At 37.3% G+C, this 20,860-nt stretch overlaps 1 protein-coding gene across 3 annotated transcripts in view; it reads left to right on the top strand.

The window, feature by feature from the left end:
* The first annotated feature begins 5,848 nt into the window (after window positions 1–5,848).
* LOC149084792 (xaa-Pro aminopeptidase 1-like) overlaps window positions 5,849–20,860 on the top strand; it is a 537,471-nt gene continuing 522,459 nt past the window's right edge. The window contains exon 1 of one of the 3 annotated variants that reach the window (XM_089232535.1): window positions 5,849–6,032. The gene's annotated coding sequence lies outside the window, so the exon portion shown is untranslated. Of the gene's footprint in view, window positions 6,121–6,323; window positions 6,734–20,860 lie in introns of those variants that run through there. The other 2 variants (XM_089232536.1, XM_089232537.1) reach the window with 2 other exon arrangements.

The raw sequence follows: 20,860 nt of genomic DNA, 5'->3' as shown, positions 1-20,860 counted from the left end.
TGCACAACAAAAGAGAAAGAAATTGCGTCTCCTCCCCCCCCCCAAATCCCCCGCAGGGGTAAACGAAAAGAGCTCAAGTGAGTGTGTATTTTTATCTGATCAAAATCGCTGTGTATATAGGTGCACTACCCATCGATTATTTTGTATTCGAAAAATAACCGTGATATTATATACACTCAAACCTGTTTTTTTTTTGAAAAAAAAATTCTCATCTCGGTCATTTTTCATGTATTTATTTTATAGTTCTTTTATAAATACGTATCTTAAAGATATTTTTCTAGTAATGTATATTTAACGCGTTTCGGCGCCCCTTCTCATTTGGCGCCCGGTGCAATTGCACCGGTCGCACTGCCCTATGACCGCCCCTGCCCAGAACCATTCCATCACCTGGGGGAGAAATATTGCCCACTTTGGGAAACACTGTACTCGTCGGAGGCAGGCCATAAGTGTACATAATGTGCCCACGGCAAAGTGATGTTTTGATTCCCCTATACCGATTTTCATACTTATCCCTGAAAAACTATAGTACCGGATATAATTATCATGGGGCCCCAACACACTTGCGGACCCCGGGTCAGCTTCCATCACAACTCTTGGGCTGTGCGTACTGTGAGACCGAACGCGGTACTAAATCAAGGGTAAAGGAAAAAACTAATTGTAGAAAAATTTAGAAAAAATGTTTTCTCTACATAATTAAAAAAAAATGTATTGGATGGAATGATTCGCAGAAAAAACTGTGATCATTTTTTTCATTTCATCTAACTGGGATAACTGATGCGAATTTCTTGGGGAGGGGCAATTTTGACGCTTCCTATATGCTGGAGTGAGGTCAAAACGATGCCTCACGCGGTCTAAAATTTTGTCACAAGCCGCCCTTGCCCCGGGTCATGCTAACACCACCTATAGAACAAGGCCTCCGCACGACGGAGTGACGTCACTGAAGAAGGCCATTTCACCTATTGCCATTGGATTATAGTACGCTGACGCATGCGTTATCTTTACCTTTTATTGCAGTAAATCCAATGGCAATACGAGAAATGGACTTCTTCATTGACGTCACAAGCTTCGTGCGGAGGCCTTGTTCTATAGGTGGTGTTGGTCATGCCCGTGTGGGCCAATGCATTGAGACTACTTTGGGTTGAGCACGGGAGTCATGGGAATGCCCCCCCCCCCCTAGTGTCCATGGTGATGCCGACTGATCTATGAACAGCATATAGTATATACTGTACTGACATCATCGAAATCGTTCCACCTTAAGCTGCGCTCATAGTGGAGCGAAGAGGTAAGAGTTACAAGAATTACGACTAGAAAGAAAAAAATTGCATAGGGGTGAAGGAAGAGTTGTCCACACATCAGTCGTGTCTCCTAAGAATGTCGCCAACCTCTATCAGGGGTGTCGCGAGAAGTTGATGTAGTGATTTTCGCCTGTGTTCAGTGCTTTGAAAAAAAAAAATTAAATGAAAAAATTCTTTTCTGAACTATTCTGGGGTCCCCCGCCGTGCTGTCTTAACGTATGGGCCCACCGGCCATCGAGAGAAGAAGGGGTCTCACAAAGATAAGATCTGGGTGAAATTTTCGGAAGTGACCAAAGTGAGTGGGTTCTTAGAAAAATAACTTGCCCTGGTTGGGCCCATGATCCTTTTAAGATGGCCCTGGTGCCACGTATAAACGATGATAAGTACAAGGCAGTGCCGTCTTAACGCATGGGCCCACCCGGGCACAGTCCGGGGGTCTCAAGAGAAGAGGGGCCTCACAAAAATGAAATTCGATTGAAATTTTCTAGAATTTACCAGTAGGGCCTTAGAAAAACCACTTGGCCCGGGGGCCCATGATGCTCTTAAGACTGCCCTGATACAAGGGCATGGGGAGCAACGCCCCCAAACACTCCGCGTCAAATGCGGAGCCGACTGACCTACGGCGCCTTCGCGTATATAAAGGGATTCTAGACTGATCTAATGTATATGCGTGTATATGAATTGACGTAATTATCATCATGTCCCCCCCCCCCAGACTTTAAAGTCTAACTTCGCCTATGGTCAAGGAAGTCGTGGGTGGAAAAGAATTGAGAACCACTGGCGTTAAGTTATCGAAAATATTTCTATATATATTATTGGAGGTAGTGTCAAATATTTGAAGGCTCGGGCCCAATATAAGGGTCACCTATACGTTTGACTTTTACTCCCGCCATATCATCCCCCCCCGGGCGTAAACACCCATCCGTCCCCATGGGCCCGAACCCCTCTCCCAATATTTGATACCATCTCCATAATAATCTATAGAAATATTAGATATGAGGCCCCCCCCCTCAATAATTCTGAGCCCTCCCAGAACTATAACTGTACACCTATACCCCCAGAAGTCGATTAATGGGTTTTCCGCTATAGCAATTTTGCCCACTCCTCCTAGTCTATTTTAATTTTCTTCACCATTCATTCCTGAAATTTGTCTCCTTTCCGAAGTAGTACCCCTAGATACATTCGCAACTGGAGGAAGGGGGGGGGGGGGCACGCGGGTCTGGTCACGACCACCTAGATAACCTATACTAGGTATAATTTAGGAGGTCGTGGTCTGGTGCTCCGGGCGCTCGGCTAGAGGCACCGAAAATTCACTCTTTAACTGCTCCTTCTGAGCTTGAAACTTTTGTACAATATCTTCCTTTTTGCGTAGTCGAATTATAGATGTGCATAGTTTCAAGTTTTATTCGAAGTATCCTAGCTATAATGATAGGTTTTTATTTTTAATATTGCATAATGGGAATCTAAAAAAAAAACCATTGTTTCGCACAAATGCAGAGGCTCAAAGTGGTGATTCCCAACATGGGGGCCCATGCCCCACAAGGGTGCAATTTGAGTTTTCCTATGAAGACTTGGAACCTTCCGAGCTCTCTTCCTTTTTTTGTATCAGTTCAAAATTTTTATTATTAAACAATTTTCTCTCTCTTGATGATAGAGAATTCTTTCTTTTTTTCTTCTCTTTCAGTGGAAGGGGTTTGACTAAGCGTTCTCAATCTTTTGTGTTCCACGGAAAATTTGTGCCTGTGAAGTAAAGTCCACGAGTCCCTTGTACCAATAAAATGAAAAAAAATGAAGGCCACGAACTCCTTTGAAAAATAATCTGTGCATAGCAATGTAAAAACAATGAGTTAATTGTTTTCTCATTGAACATTGAAGCTCACGGACCCCTGAAGTCTCTCCGAGGAACCCTGATTAAGAGAGAGAGAGAGACAGTTCTTGCTTTTGTCTAAGTAAAGGTAGACAGAAATAGGGAGGGGGCAAAGCAACTGGGCAAAGACCCATGGTTTTAAAATTTAAGGAGGCAAAGCAAAAACTAATGGTTCTTACATTTGAAAAAAAAAAATCTTTGTTATGAAACTACGAAGTTTCATCGGAGGGGGTACCCCCTGAAAAAGTAAGGGGGACACCAGGACTTCTGATATGCTTTGGTGAGGCATGGTCAAAAAACGTTGGGAAATACTTTCTTTAAGTTATTAGAAATATTGGCGGGGCGGAAAAACAGAATCACATTTTGCGCCCATTATTGGCTTGTCATTTCTGCATCTTCGTTCTTCGTTTATCCTCCAGCTGATCAGATTGGGGTTTCCGGTCATACATCCATTCCTATGTGATTCTGTTTTGTTTTTGTGTTTTCTACCGCCCCTAAAAGTTTGTACTTCGACTTCCGAATCAACCTGTATATTATGGAAATGGTGACAAATATTGGGGCTCGGACTCATGGGCCGGATACAAGTTAACGCCTATGCACAAAATGTGAAGTTAAGAACTGATAAATATTGAGCTTTTTTAATCATTATTCAGGATCCCTAGACGAGTTATCAAAATTGAAGCAATTGTAAATGAAATCGAAAATATCTTCTCACTTCGTTGTTGTTTAGAGTGGTCGATAAAGTAAAAATATTCTACAATATCTTTGCAAAAAAAAATTTATTGAATGCTATAAAAAGTTAGGCTATTCAATTGTAGGTATTGCTTACGTGTTTTGTGTCCTTTCAGATGAGATATTTCTTTGAGTCACCAACTCTTATAAAATTTGAACTCACATGATATGTTTTTGGACTTCATGAAAATAATGTGGTTAATGTTCTTTAGAATTTTTAAAATTTTTCGCGGCACACCCACGACCTTCTCACGGCACACCACTTGAACCCCCTTTTTCCCATAAGGACGCCTCTGCCCCTCCCCCTAAACACACGGTCTCTAATTTACAGGGCCGCAACTAGATGCTTCGCCACCCGGGACAAGTGCGGATTTTGGCGCCCCCTTGTAATGTTGAAGGAGAGGTTTGAGAATAAAATTTGCGCTTCCTCTGGTCCAGCGCCCGGTCAGGAGACGAACCTGTTCCCCCTAGTTGCAGCCCTGACAATTCGTGTACCTACTACCCATATGCGGAACAGGGGTAGGGCAAAGGAGGTGATTGCCCCCTCCCCCGTTAAGTGAAAAAATTGTATTGGCTCAGACAACAGGTACAGGAATACTGTTCATGCAAAAAATTTTAAAAACACGATTAAATGTAGATCAAGGGCGTAGCGGGGAGACTTGGGTGTCTGCCCCCCCCCCCGAAATGTGAGAAAATGGCCGAAAAAAGGGAAAAAGATGGCAAAATCGATTGTTCTATCACTTTGGTCCCCCCGAAATGGAAGTGGTCCCCCGAACGAAATTTCTGGCCACGCCCCTGATGCAGATTAATTAACACAAACAATGGATGAAAATTAATGAAAATTTCATCTGAATGAAAGAAATAGTTCCAGATTTGATTAAAATTTAAAAAACATACTAACAATTTTTTTTCCAAAACTGATGAAAAATGTGTGTGAGAATTAATGAAAAAAATAATTCCAGAATTGATGAGAAAATTCAGAATTACGCAAGAGATAATTTAAGAAATGGTGATAGCCTCCAATAATTTACTGTGAGTGCGGGCCCCGGTGCACACAAAGTACGGGACCCGGTGTCACTGCACCTGTCGCACACCCCTAAGCAGGACCGCAACTAGACGCTTGGTCACTCGAGCAAGCACACATTTTCTCGGCCCTTGTAATGTTGAAGAAGAGGTTAAAATATGACATTTGAGCCCCCCCCCCTCTGGTCCGGTGCCAGAACCGCCCCCTCCCAGTTGCGGCTCCGATTCCAAATAATCTATATCGCATCTTCCGATCGAAATTTAAATACACAATAAAAAGAAGTTGCTTGGAGTTCAAGACATTCTAACATTATTCAATCCTAAAAATCTCTCTCTCACGGCCCTCACATCCTTCAAAAAGGCTCCTAGTCCTGGGATGGGATCTTTGGTTCCCCCCCCCCCAGGGAAGACTTTTCACGGGCCCCTGTAGAGTAAATTTATAGCGTGAAAAATAAAAAAAAATAAGAAAATGTAAGAATATTTTTTTTTCATTTTGATGGAAATACTTATTGCTTTCAAACTAAAAAATTCACACATGGATATGACCGAAGCCGCTTGAAAGTTAATGCAGCTTTGGATATGATTGAGAAGATATTGTGGTTGAATAACATTTCTCTGTTTTTTAAATCGAATAGAGATTATGATCGAAATGGTGATGCTGGAGATGAACAGTCACGAGCTGGAACCTGAATTGATTTTCTCTAGGAAAGAGAAAGGAAGTTAATATTTCAAGAGACAAGGGAGTGGGGGTTGTATTTTACTTTGATGTACTGTACATAATGTATTGAACGATTTCACACTTAAATGGTGGAATAACAAGGTCACCTTTTTCTGAATTAACTGCCATCTGTTGGAAGAAAAGAGCAATTGTATTGTAATGACATCTGGCGACCAAAAACTGAATCTTGGTAACAAAAGAATAGCTTGTTCTTGAGTTACGCTTTGCTTTCTCCAGAATACTGCAATATTCATCTTATTTGCATAATTTAAGACGCGATTGATTTCTTTTAGCGGTGAAATGGTGGATTTTGCTGCTGCAGAAAGATTTTCTTAATTTGTGCCGGAATAACACGGGAAATTTACTTTGAAACGTTATGGCTACAAGAACATTTGAAGTTAGTATCAAATATTCATAAATACAACATAAATGTTTTTGACGAGTGATGACGTCAGGCCTAAAATTCGCATTTTGAGGAGGAATCTGTAAGTAAAGGTGTCACCAATTACGACCTTAGGCTTAGCCCAGCCAACAACGAAACTGGTGATTATGTCACTTTCGCGCGAAATGAACTTCTGATATAACCGTTCACGAAATACATAAATTAAGAAACTTCCGTGAAATTTAAATGTATAATTTCGGTTCTTTTTCAAGATAATATCTCAAAATTCAAAGAATTTCCTCCTCGTTTACTATAGTTACCGGCGCGCGGTGGACGAAGTGAGCGTGTGATTGACCGGCTGTGAGGTCAAACCGCTCTGTTGCTGTTGTTATGGGATGGGCAGTCTGTCCACTACGTACACAAAAGCACGTGGTACGAGAACACGTGACACGTATAAACACTAGTCCAGATTTTCCATCCAACTGATTAGTTTGATAAATATTGAAGGATGTTTATTTTCACCCATTGAGTTTTGTGTTTAATTAACATTTGAATTAATTATTAACGTTGACACACAGAAAATATGATGCAGTAATTGGAACTTGGTATCGCGCCACAAGTCTTTCCGTGAAAATTGAAAATAGGACTAACTTATTTTAAGTTTTTATCGTAAAGTGATAGTTTGATGTACATGACGTGATGGACCGGAAGCCCGTGTGCGTAAGAACACTCTTGATTTCATATTTTGGCCGCTATTTTTGAAATAATTATACTATTTGCTATTCGAATTTTATAGCTTGTGAATTCGGTTTTTTATCTTCATGTTGAATTCGCGTTGATCGTAAAAGTTATATATATATATATATATATATATATATATATTCACATAAAGATAAGTGTTTAGTAAAATAAAAATTCTTTTTTCAGGAATATCTAAACGTTATTTTTTACGATTCGGTTTTACTTGGACGTTTTTAAATCAAAATTTAGGATTTACCATTTACCGCAAAATAAGGGTAGCTTTACTTTTATATTTTTAAAACCAAAAAAATGTTTAAATTAAATTTTTTTTTCCAGGCATGAAACCCCTCATATCCTGGAGCCAGGCCCCTAGGTTGAGCTCTTTGGCAGGCCCCCTTCTGTAATGACTTAATAGTGCAAAAAAAAAAAGTTTTGTCCCGGGACCTCCGCTTAAGCCCGGCTAGCCCCACCCTTGTGGGGAGGGGCGGCAGGGACCAATTATCACCATTTTTTTTCTTTTGAATTCACTGTAGACAGGACTGTGAAAAATATCCCAGCCCAGGGGCCCTGTTCCAAGATTGAGGGGGGGGGGCATGGCTTGAGGACCAATCAAAATATCTTTTGCATCAATCTAAACAAATCCTGTTTTTAGATAGAACAAATCATACAAAAAATTAAAGCTGCCTTTTTTGCAGAAACTGTCACTTCAATTTTGAAGTTCATATATTAAATCATCTTGCTTGTGTGGATCATGCATTCAAGTATTTTTAGTCATTCTTTAGAAAAGATAAACTTTTTTCTTTTTTTTTTAAAGTTTATCATGATGAAATAGTACATAATAATGTGAGAAACAAATTCATAAAGAGATTCCATGGATCTGTTCTCATGAACAATTGTAAGTATCAATGAATAATTACAATTACTATACAATGTCAAGAACAGAACAAACAAATGAACAAAAAAAAAAATACATTGGCAATTATGAAAAAATATGCTTTAATTCCTTGGAAAATGAAATGAAATATGCTTTTTAGCTACCTAACCATAGGCATACACAGGATTTTCTCTGGGAGGGTTTAATTACTATTTTTTTAATGTGAAAAACCCTATTCCTCCAGTATGCCAGCCATGGTCCTCACATCTAGTAATAGGACCCCTCCGTTCAGATTCTTCACAGGCTTCTAAATAGTGAATTTCTTGTGAAAAAACAAAAAATGATAAGAATCATCTCGGACCCTGAAGCCGGAACCCTGTCATCCCCAGTCTTGTGGGGGGAACATAACGCCAGTGTTCCTACCTGATTAATAAATTATAACTTGTTTATTTAGTGAAGAAAAAAATTTTTTTTAATGTACCAATAGATGCTGTACTTTGTGAGCAGTATAAATTTTTTTTGCGTCAGCGCATCTTTTGTCATCATTGTGTTGGCAGCACAAATTTTATCAAGATGCATATTGCAATACCAGCAAAGTAGCTGCTGAAGAACAATTTCAGGAATAAGGAGCCATTCAAGTATTGCGTAAGCAGATTTTCAGCCATTTTTGACCCCCTTCCCCCCCCCCCCCTGTCAGCAAATCACTGACCCCCTCCCCCACTGTCAGAAAAATTTCTTCAGCAGCTTAGAATATTTCATATCTTCAAAAAGGGGTGGTTGATGACGTAAGCAACCTTCAAACCCCGTCCCCCCTTGTCAGCAAAAGTCAGCAAATCCGAAACCCCCTCCCCTCTCAATGCTGAAGTAATACTTGAATGACCCCTAACAGGATGACCCAACAACTGGTTAGTATGTTCATCTGCCCTTAACCCTTTCATCTTTTGGCTTTGGGCTACCTCAAGAATGTTTAGTGCAGTGTTCTGATTGCGAACTTTGCTGAGTTGAAAGCGTATTCATAGCATTAAAATGACACACTCAAATATCTGTTAAACAAGCATTTTTGCGCTTTCATCTCGTGGCAGAATATGTTGGACAAGATATTGAACATTTCTTTTGTAAGTTGTTGGTGTTTGTTTTACTTAATTTTTGAGACATTTCCATGAATTATGAAATCATGCGATGCTAATTAAATTGTCATTTTGCTCCCAACTGGCTATTACTTCCATTCTGCCTGAAAATTTCCTAAGTGTTGGATGAGTACAGCGTCATCTATTTTACATTGTTAAGTATTTTTTTCTTTGATAAACGTAATTTCATTGCTTCGGGAATATTCATGAAAATTTTAAAGTCATTCTGTTAGTGGTTCTGATTTTACAGCATTTTGAAATTGGAATTTTAATATGCTCATCTTGTGTATCGTAAATCATTGCTAACTAATCTGCATTAAGTATGCTTCATTAGACACATTTTGTATCTTTACTTAGTTTTTATCATATTTTAATCAGGGTTGTTTGGTTTAAATCACGGTTTTAACCAAGGGGTTTTTAAAAAAAACCAGTCTGGTTTTTTTAAAAAATCACATAAACGTGACCTAAATATAATTTTTTTTACCTTGAAAAATATAATAGTGGTTCATAGGCATATGTAGAATATTTTCTCAAACGGGGGGGGGGGGGGGGGGTTCAATTTTTTTCTTCTCAAGGGGGGGTTTTTCCAGCAAAAGCAAAATAACACTATAATCTTGGCTTGTTCATTATTGGCCAAAATGATTAATTCTTACCACATTTCCTATTCTTGGGGTATCTTTAAATGGTGCAAGATCATATGAGTGGGTTTTTTTTCAAAAAAATCTTATAAAAGTGGCCTGAATATAAGTTTTCTTTCATATTAACTACTTTAGTTACTGAAAATTATATACAGTACCAAAATTTCTCATTCTTATTGCATTTTATAACTTTGCACTACATTCTCATGCTCCATCTTAAGCAAATTCATGAATGAGGATTGCATTACACATATGTGGTGGTGGTGTATTATCTCACAGGCTTTTTTTCCTTCACAAAGAAGCAGCAACAGTAGTCAGTGCCGTCTTAACGCATGGGCCCACCCAGGCACCTCAAGAGAAGAGGGGCCTCACAAAAATTATATCCGGTTGAAATTTTCTAGGATTTATCAGGTAGGGCCTCCGAAAAACCACTTAGCCCGGGGGCCCATGATATTCTTAAGACTGCTCTGACAGTAGTTACTTCACTGTCATACATTATATTTATATAAAGTTCTGATTCCAAAACACGAATAAGAACTGCTGGTCAGAATGGCTTGAAAATTTGTATGGATTCATTACATGAAGCAATGGAATTTTCTTTGGCGAAAGAAAAAATACTTCAGAATGTACAAGTAAGTAGATGATGCTGCACTTGGCCAGCGGTATAATAAATTTTGCACAACCACATTATTTCGGCACTTCAACAGCATCAGTGTGTGAATAGCAGGGCTGGACAGATGCCAGAGCGATTAAAAAATTGGTTTTGGCACCTAAAATTTTATATGCAACATTGCTAAACTGAAGTGCAAGTATGAAACAATTTTTTTGATTTCATACTAATGGTGCCTTCTAACATGAGAATGGGTCATAAAGTCCCGGAAAAGTAAAAAAAAAAAACACTACTCAGGATTGTTTTTCTTGGGGAAAAAACATCCTTTGCTCTTACTGAATTTGGCTGGTGCCTAAATTTTTTTTTGATTTGTCCAGCCCTTGTGAATAGCACAACTTTTATCAAGATTCACATTGCAACACCAGTGAAGCAGCTGCTGAAGAAACATTTTGACAATAACAAGATGCTCGACACCTGGCCACCATGTTCACCTGACAAGTTAACGCTACTATAACCCTTGCAACGTTTTGCTTTGGGGATAGATACCCCAAAATGTTATGCGCAGTGGTCGGATTGCGAACTTCTGTGAATTAAAAGCACATCCACATCATTGCCATGGCATAGGCCTATGCTGATCCGTTGTTGAACAAGCATTTTTGCACTTCCATCTCACAGCCAGAACACAGTGGATAACATATTTAAAACTTCTTGTATAAATTGTAGTTCTTTGTTTAAGTGACTTCATATTTATGATGTTTCCATGAATTGTGAAATCGTGCCATGCTAATTTCATTATCATTGCCTTGACTGGCTATCCTATCCATTTTGCAAATTTCCCATGTACTAGATGAGTACAGCATCATCTACTTTACATTTTTTAATATTTTTCCCCCTTCGCCATACAAAATTCCACTGCCTCAGCAACATTCATACAAATTTTCAAGTCATTCTGACCAGTGGTTTTATTTTACAGTGTTTTGAAATCAGAATTTTAGTTATAATCACCCTGTATATCGCAAATTATTGCTAACTAATCTACATTAATCATGCTTCATTAAACGCTGTATTTGCCTAGTTTTTATTATAGCTTTTGCAAAATTGAGTCCTAATTAAGCGTATTGAAATTAACTGGAGAAAACACACACATCTTTATTATATGGTTAATGATAACATTAAGAATTTGCAAACACAAAATATTTCCTTGAGTTATACTATACAATAACTAAATTGCACAAAAGTTGGTTTTTATTAAAATGTAAGAAATATTTATAGAGTTTGAATGATTTTTCAGAAATTTTATTGTTTTTAATGTAAATGTTGTTTATACCAAAAAAAAACCGGTTTAAACCAAAAACATTTTTTTACCAACCCTGATTTTAATGCATGTTGAAGTAAATGGAGAAAAAACATCACTATTATGTGTTCATAGGTGTACCCCGAATTTTCTAAAGAGGGGGAGAAGGTGTTACAATTTTTTTTCTTTTGAAGGGGGGAAGTCCCTATTTTCCTACAAAATCTTGGCTTGGGGGTTAGAACCCCAACCCCCTTTGTGTATGCCAATGTATGTGTTTATTAGTAGCCTTAAGAATATTATCACAAGCACAAAATAATTCTGTGAGTTAAGCTATAAACTAATTAAACTGCCAAAGTTGGTTTTTGTCAAAATGCAAGAAATAGTTATAGATTAATTAATGTGAGGGTAGTGTTAATTACATTAATAAACATTTATTTTAATTAATTATTAGAATTTTGAATGATTTTTCAGAAATATAATTGTTTTTAATGTAAATGCTATTTAATCCAAAAAAGGTTTTTTTACCAACTTTCTTCAGCGTACAAAAACAGATAGTTAAATTTTTTATTCTAAAGCAAATGTTTTCTAGAGTCAAAAAGGCCATTCCAACTTTTAAGGCATGAATGTATGTTCATTAAATGGGAAACAAGTCTTCTCAGAGAGCAGACAGACCCCAACACAATACATATAAAACATCAAATTCAAGTGTCTGCTGCTTCAATTTCTAGTTTAGAATATAGATCACAGCACTTACGATGCGCACCAGCTACAACCTGGATATATATATGCACAGATACACAACATAACACACTCAACACTTTCTGGCATGCACCAATTTCGTAGAAATTCCTCTGAGGCATGTCTGGTTTTGAGTCAAATAGCCCTAGTTTGGTTTGAGTTTTTGATCAATATACAGGGTGAAAACTTAAGTGTGTTTCACCTCAAATAACTCTTAAACCATTGGCTATAGAAACATGCTTTTAATTACAAAAAGTATTTAAATAACATACATATCTTATATATGAGGATTTATTTTACTGAGGGCTGTATATGTACTGAGATTAAAAAAAAAAAAATTTTATATGGTTCCCCATTCTCAAAATCTCCAATTAGAAAGTTGTTGCCCTGTCTCTCTTGAGGCCAAGAAAAATGTTCTGTGTTTCCAAGTGAAATATTTGCTGAGATATTTGAATTCAAAAATATTGCTGAAAATGAGGGGGGAAAAGCAGCATATGAAGTGTAGAATGAACTTATACAAATACAACGCCATAACAGGCAAGATGCCCAACGAGGTGGCTGATAAAAAGATGCCCATAACAAATGAGGATGTCATATATTTAAAAAATACAGCAACCCAATTAAAAATGCAATTACAAACATTATTTGTATTTGTATATACAGTAGACTCTCGTTAACAAGACACCCTAAAAGTACCGACAAACATGCCGACTTAAGCGGATGTCGAGTGAGTGGGGTTTCACTCTAAATTTTTGTCTGATCGTTTTTGTGTACATGATTTTATACATTCTAACAATTGTACTAAATAAAATGCTAATTCTCATTAATTTTAATTCGGGGTTGTTTCAAAATAGAATCAAAACGTATAAAAACATTTACCTCATGAAAAATAATCAAGTAGGCCTACATTTGCTTCTTTTTCTTTCCGAAGAGAAAACAAAAATTTTTCTGCACTATTCAGTTTATACCGCGATTGTTCGGCTCTTTCCTGACTGCGTAGGAAGTGACGTATCACATCTAGAGTTTCTAGTGCATCATGGTGAGATGGTGCAGATACTTCTTCATCTGAACTTTCTGGTTCTATTTCTTCGAAACATGAACCACTTGCTTTGGGTGATTGATTCTAGAATACTGTCACCTGCTCAAGTCCTGAAGTTACAAGATCAGAGTCAATACTCACAAATTCATCATCGATACAATCACCCATAGTGCTATTTATGCTTTCTTCCTACTTAATCTGGGAGGAATCTAAAGTAGAAATAATCTTATTATTTTAATTAATTAATTTTCTTTGGAGAAATAATCGTTCTTCAAAGACTCGGAACAAAAACCAGCATGACGGAAGCAGTTTTGAATCGTGGCACTCGTGCCTGAGTTCCATGCAGAACCAATCATTTCAATAGCATCTAAAACAGAAAATTTTGCGTCCATTCCAACCTCCACAAATTCACAAATTTTTTGTCTGTAATTTTCTGTAAAAAGTTTTCATACTTAAGATAATTCCTAATTTCCTTGATTGAGATTTTTGCTAAATCGTTTGCTTTCTCTTGAATTATTGGTCCTGATAATGGGATTGAGTGAGATTGAGGGATTTGAACCACAAAAGAGTTGCTTGCTCTACATCGCTGAATTCTGATTTCTTATGCGTTTTCTGCTTGGTTTATAAGAAGATTCAAATGCTGAAAAAAAATTTCCCTAATTTTTAGCAAATGTTAAAATTGGTTCTGTGCAACTCCATGTTCTTCGGCGAGTTCACTCTTGAGTTTTTCCTGATTCTAGTTTTTTGAAAATTTCAACTTTTGATTTTAAAGTTCGCGTGGAGCCATTGCATTCACCGCCATCGATACTCACAATAATAACCAAATGACATATTCAGCGTTTAACCAGGCTTTAGCTCAGGGACGCCGGAAGTCAAAAATGATTGGTGTTGCTCAAAGTATGAGTTACTTCTCTGTACAGGCCACGATATTTACATATATTTTCCACTGACCATACGTCCTTTTTTGAAGTAGTGTCCCATTTTTTTGTTTCGAATGTATTTGATTTCAGCAATAACCCGCTCTTCAACCTACTTTTGCAGTAGTGGTAAGATTTTTACCACAGTAAAATGTAACAAACCTATGCAGGAGGGGGTATAAGGGGTACCATGTCTGCCCCAAGAAGACCAGTGACGTCTTAACGCATGGGCCCACCCGGGCACCTCACAAAAATGAGACCCAGTTAAAGTTTTCGAGAATTAGCCAGGTGGGATCTCAGAAAAATTACTTGGCCGGGGGCCCATGACGCTCTAAAGACAGCCCTGCCCAAGACAATCAAAAATTAAAATTATTTTTTTTCAATAAATTAAAATATTGAAAGAAAATACCTTTATATATGCTATATTTTTCAATTTCTCTTAATTTAAAATGTCTGTGGGACAGATGCCCTTTGCCCAGAGCAGTCTTAAGAGCATCGTGGGCCCCCGGATCAAGTGATTTTTCTGAGGCCCTACCAAACAAATTTTCGAAAATTTCAACCATATCTCATTTTTGTGAGGCTCTTTTTCTCCTGAGGCCCCATGCCTTAAGACAGCACTGCCTGTGCCCCTTCATAATATTCATATAAATCTGTGAAATTCTATTACAAACCGATAAAGTGGTGGAAAATAGGTTTTAATCATCAATCAATGATGGTTTTGATCATCAGCTCTTTAAAACCATGCTAACACGGCCGTCTTAAGAGCATCATGGGCCCCCGGACCTAGTGGTTTTTTTGAGGACCTACCAGGTAAATTACAGAAAATTTCAACCAAATCTAATTTTTGTGAGGCCCCTCTTCTCTCAAGGCCCCTGGGCCATGCCCAGGTAGGCCCATGCATTAAGACGGCACTGCATGCTAATGCGTATTCTGAAATTGAATAATTCTATCATATGTATTTTAATTTTTTTTTGGATTGGATTGGATTTTTGATGATTTAGTTGGATTCACGTTTCAAGTTCTCCGATAATTTAAAAAAAAATGGTTTTTTTGAAAAAAACCAAAAAACCGGGTTTGTTTGGTTTAAACCAGGTTCTTTTGTTTTAAATAGTATTAACATTAAAAACAATAAAATTTCTGATAAATTATTCAAACTTCCAATAATTAACTAAAATAAAATGTTTATTAGTGTAATTAACACTATTCCCATGCTAATTAATCAATAAATATTTATTACATTTTAACAAAAACCAACTTTTGCAATTTAATTATTTTTTGCTTAACTCAATGGATTACTGTGTGTTTGAAAATTCTTTCAATGTTATTATTAATCATATAATATATAAAGGTTTTTCTCCAGTTACTTTCAGTATACTCAAGGGCGTAGCGAGGGGGGGGACTTGGGGGTCTGGTCCCCCCCCCCCGAAATGTGAGAAAATAACCGAAAAAAGAGAAAAAGATGGCCAAATCCATTGTTCTGTCACTTTGCTCCCCCCCCCCGAAATGAAAGTGGTCCCCCCCACGAACGAAATTTCTGGCTACACCCCTGAGTATACTTAATTAGGAAGCTATTTTACAAAAAGTAATAAAAATTAGGTGAATATAATGTATTTAATGAAGCATAAATAATGCAGATTAATTAGCAATGATTTACGATATACAGGATGATTATAACGAAGGTATCGATTTCAAAACACTGTAAAAAAAAACGATTATCAAAATGACTTGAAAATTGACATGAATATTCCTGAAAAAATGCAATTTTATTTGATAAAGGGGAAAAAATACTTAAAAATGTAAAATTAATGACATCAAACATGTGGGAAATTTGCTCGCAGAATGGAAATGATAGCCAGTCATGGCAGAATGATACCTTAATTATAGCATTTCACGATTTCGTAATTCATGGAAACATCACAAAAAATGAAGTAATTTAACAAATAACTACAACTTACTTAAGAAATGTTAAATATTTTGTCCACCGCGTGTTCTGTCTATGAGGTTGAAAGCACAAAAATTCTTGTTCAACAACAGAATCGGAGTATGCCATGGTCATTTAGATGTGTGATGCAATCCTTATTCATGAATTTGCTACAGATAGAGCATCAGAATGTAGCCAAAGGTTGGAAAATGTTGTAAGAATGAGAAATTTCGGCTTTTATATATAACTTTAAATGACTAAGATACTTCATATGAAAAATATATATATATTCTGGCCACTTTTATGAGACTTTTTGAAAAAAACCACTTATAAAATCTTATGTCATTTAAAGATATACCATCAGAATGTACCCCAAGGATATAAAATGTGGTAAAAATGAAACATTTTGGCTAATAATGAACCAATATGATATTTTTCAAGGAAAAAAAAATGATATTTAGGCAACTTTTATTTGATTTTTTGAAAAAAACCACTTTGGTTAAAACCAAGGTTTAAACCAACGTGGTTTAAACCAAACAACCCTGATCACCACACAGTAATGTTGCTGGTCATTTGAGTATAGTGTTTCAGAATATTGGGGGAGCTTACATTGAAAACAAAAAATACATAATGCAGGGGTTCTCAAACTGCATGCCACGGCACCCTGCAAAGGTTTTTCGAAGAGACTCTTTGTTAAACTGCTCTGTGGGGAGCCGCGGATAAGCGTTGATTAGAGAAAAAGGTGCTGCGGGTGGGAAAAGTTTGAGAATCCCTGACATATATAAGTGTATAAGATGCCCCACACATCCTCCAATGCTGCCTGCGCTAGGATCTTTGATAGGCCTCCAGGCCAAGCGATTTTTCTGAGGCCCCATTAGGCAAATTATCGAAAGTTTCAACCAGATCTAATTCGTGTGAGACTCCGAGCCGTGCCTGGGTGGGCCCATTCTTTTTGACGACACTCCCGTCCTTACCTAAGGGGCCCAGTGCGTCTCAACAGTTTCAGACACGAAAAATATTTGCCCGATTTTATATATTTGGTGGGGGGGAGGAATCGGCATCCATTATTTCAAAATATACAAGAATGCTGTGAAATATCCATACAGAAAATGTTAAATACACAATTCAATAAATTAACACAAAAACTGGCAAAAATTCAGCACTGAGGGTAATTTTAAAGTAATGAGAGAGAAAAAAATCCTGAAACTGATAAAAATTTTGGACTTGAATCAAAAATAATTGCAGCACCAATAAAAATTCAGAATTTACGGGGGGGGGGGGAATTCAAGAATTGTTGAAACTTCAGAATTAATGCAAGAAGTAATTTCAGAATTCATGAAAGAATCCAATAGTTTACCGTTAGTACTGGGGGCTCCAGAAAGCACGGTGCCCAGTGCTGCCGCTCCTGTTGCACACTCCTAAGAGCGGCTCTCACTTTCACAGCGGAAATCACTTTTTCTCATTTATTTTTGACAGCCTCAACCGTTTTCTCCACTGAGGGCAAAACAAGAATTGGGGAACAGGGGGAGGGGGTGAGACCAAGGTTGAGAGGTGCTTGGCTAGTCAGTGAATATCTGTTGTTTAAATTTTGTTGGCTGGGCTATGCCCTCATATCCCGTAGGCTGGGATTTCTGGCGGGTCCAAGTAGGAGGTGGATTTCAGGATGGACGCACAAGGCGCACACCCTGGGCCGCATAAAACCCAAACATTACACTTTTTTTCTAATTTAAGGGGTCCAGTATTTACTTTTGTCGCATCTGCCCTCCTCCAAGCAAAACTTTTCACAGGCTCTTCTGTACTTAATTTACAGCTTGAAAAACCCCAAAAAATTATGGTAATTGTTCCAGGTCCATTCCCATGTCAGCCCTTCCCTTGTGGGGTCAAATGCCAAACTTGGAAATTGGTTAATGATGTCTGCACAACAACTTTACCGAATTTAAGAGAAGTGTTGAACTACTCCAAATTATTGGCAACATTCCCAGTTTATACGATAGCGGATGGTTTTTCTACAGTCAATTACGCAAAAAAAATGTCATTTAGATAAAAGCAAACTTACATGGGGTAGAATCTAGTTCATCAATATGTCAGTATGAAATCCTTTGAACTTTGAAAAATACAGATCTTAAGCATTTTTTTTAGGAGCGTTTCATTATTCCACAATAGTAGAGCGAATTTGTGATTATTACTATCTGACATAGTTCAATCTTACACGAACGGCAAGGAATGGTTCGATTCTCTACATGTAGCTGGTCATTCGACAGATGAGCGGGAAAAAAATTACACACCATAGGAAGAAGTCCAGCAGTACAACAGAAAGTTTTTTTCCCCCTTCATATGGTAGGTATACTGCATATCTATTCAAGGAACAGCCAGGCTGCACACTAATTGTATGCTATCAGCGGCTCTCTTTTCGCTGAGTAGTAAAAAGACAGACAACTAATATTGTTAAGTGAACACATGTGTTGAATGGGTCTGCAAAACGATTTTTTCTTCTCCCTGTAGAAATATTTGGTTCCGAGGAAAAAAAAGAAGCTACCATTTGCAATTCCCATTTCCTGTGGTGCCGGCTTTGATTTTGAACAACACAATGCAAATCTCACGGGTATATGAATACAAGAAATATGGGAAGAAAATGACAACGACATTTGGTTAATGGTGTCCTTTTTTAAGCAAAATTCTGTTTTGTCAACCCTAGGGGATAATGAGCAATCCAGACGTCTGGAAAAGTGTGCAGACTTCTCAAACATGAATTAATTGGTAACTTATGGCCTGAAATAAGGCCAGGCATCACCTTAAAATGCTGATTCTGGTTCTATGAATTCATGGGTTCTCCGTGGGTGAAGGGGGGGGGGTGGCTTTTACCGTTGGCAGTACGGAAAGTAATGAAAAAAAAACCATGCAAATTAAAATAAATATAGTGATTTAGCTAAAATACTTTCCTTCACTTTTCCATTGTACAACATGATGTGTGTATGTCCAGAAAAGAGATGCACGAGACATTTTTGTCTCAATTTTCATGGTGCATGCAATCAGTGTGTGATCTCGTTTATCGAATCATTTTTTCTTTCATGCACAAGAAATCATTGTTGAGATTTGTCTTCTGTAAATATAGAATGCTGAAATTATTATTCACATGCTTTCTGAAAGTAGTAGCAGAGGGGGTTTGCTGGTGTTTTCGACGATAACTTCATGGTCATTGGCGTACGCGGGGGGTGGGGGGGGAGTGGATTCTAACCCGCTTGAGCCAAAATTGTAGTGTTATTTTGCAGGAAAAAACGTAAACCCCCTCCCCCAGAAGGGGAAAAACTCTGAAACTCCCCCTCCCCCCCCGATAAAATTTTGCGTACGCCTATGTTCATGGTGATAATCAAAACGTTGTGTATCTTTTCTTTTTATTTGCAGTCATTTATGTATTTTTTTCTTCACAAATTCTCCCTCACACTGTCAGAAGTTATGAAAAATAGAAAAACAAACGTCGAACCATTTCTCTTTTGTCTCTGCATCTCAATATATATACAGCATCTCATTTTACTAGGATGTTTTTTTAAATACATGTTTCTGTGTATTTGTTTATTTATACTTATGTTGAGCTTTGAATTTTAATTTTGGTAATAGCTCTGGAATAAGCGATTCCGTAGTATGATTTTTTTTTTTTTTTTTGTGGTATAAACTTCAGATAAAAAAGCTATGTCATTATTAAATTTTTAATTTTTTGTTTTATTTTACAAGTTTTATTCTCTCAGCTACTTTTTTTTTTCTAACTACATCGATGAGACTATTGATTGATGTGTTTATCCCTTTACACGGTATAATAGCAATAAGCTTCCTTATGATTTTCAGCAGTAAATGTCAGGGTTGTTTGGTTTAAACCAGCTGGTTTTTTTTAAAAAATCAGATAAAAGTGGCCTAAATATCATTTTTTTCATATCATATTGATGAAAAATATCATATTTGTTCATTATTAGCCAAAATGTTTCATTTTTACCACATTTTATATCCTTGGGGTACATTCTGATGGTATATCTTTAAATGACATAAGATTTTATAAGTGGTTTTTTTCAAAAAGTCTCATAAAAGTGGCCAGAATATATATATATTTTTCATATGAAGTATTTTAGTCATTTAAAGTTATATATAAAAGCCAAAATTTCTCATTCTTACCACATTTTCTAACCTTTGGCTAAATTCTGATGCAAATTCTTTAGCAAATTCATGAATTAGGACTGCATGACACATCTAAATGTAGTGGTGTATTATCTCACAGGGTTTCTTTTTCCCTTCACAAAGAAGCAGCTACAGTAGTGACACCATCATGCTAGGGGCAGGTGGTCCTATAATCCAATAAAGACACCAGCTGTCCTTAAAGGACAAAGACTAATGTACTAGTGGTTACATTACCTCACATACATTTTCATTTTCTTTCCCATAAGAAGTAGCACATCTGTATATCTCCCAGTCTTAATATTCAAAAGTTTTTTTATACTTTCACACACTTACTGTTAAGCCCAGTTAATCAAGGTTCTACTGTATGGTAGTAACAGATTTATGAAAAATAATCAGCTATATACAGGGTGATTATAATTAAAGTTTTGATTCCAAAACTATACAATAAGTACTGATCGGAATGACTTGAAAATTTGCATGGATACTCCTGAAGCAATGGACGTTTCTTTCGCAAAAGAAAAAAGTGCAAAATGTGGAAGTAGATGATGCTGTACTTGGCCAGCAGTATAATCTATTTTGTGCAACCACATCATTTCGGCACTTCCACAGCATCAGTGTGTGGATAGAACAACTTCTATCAAGATGCACATTGCAATACCAGCAAAGCAGCTGCTGAAGACCCATTTTGACAGGATGCACCTTAACCCTTGCAACTTCTGGCTGTGGGGGTACCTCAAAATGTTATAAACAGTGGTCAGATTGCAAACTTTGGTGAAATGC

This window comes from Pholcus phalangioides, unplaced genomic scaffold, assembly GCF_987345545.1.
Source record: "Pholcus phalangioides strain wild (caught in Gottingen) unplaced genomic scaffold, Ppha-v1.0 ptg000007l_1, whole genome shotgun sequence".
Taxonomy (NCBI): Eukaryota; Metazoa; Arthropoda; class Arachnida; order Araneae; family Pholcidae; genus Pholcus; species Pholcus phalangioides.
This window is presented reverse-complemented; position numbering and strand designations above follow the sequence as displayed.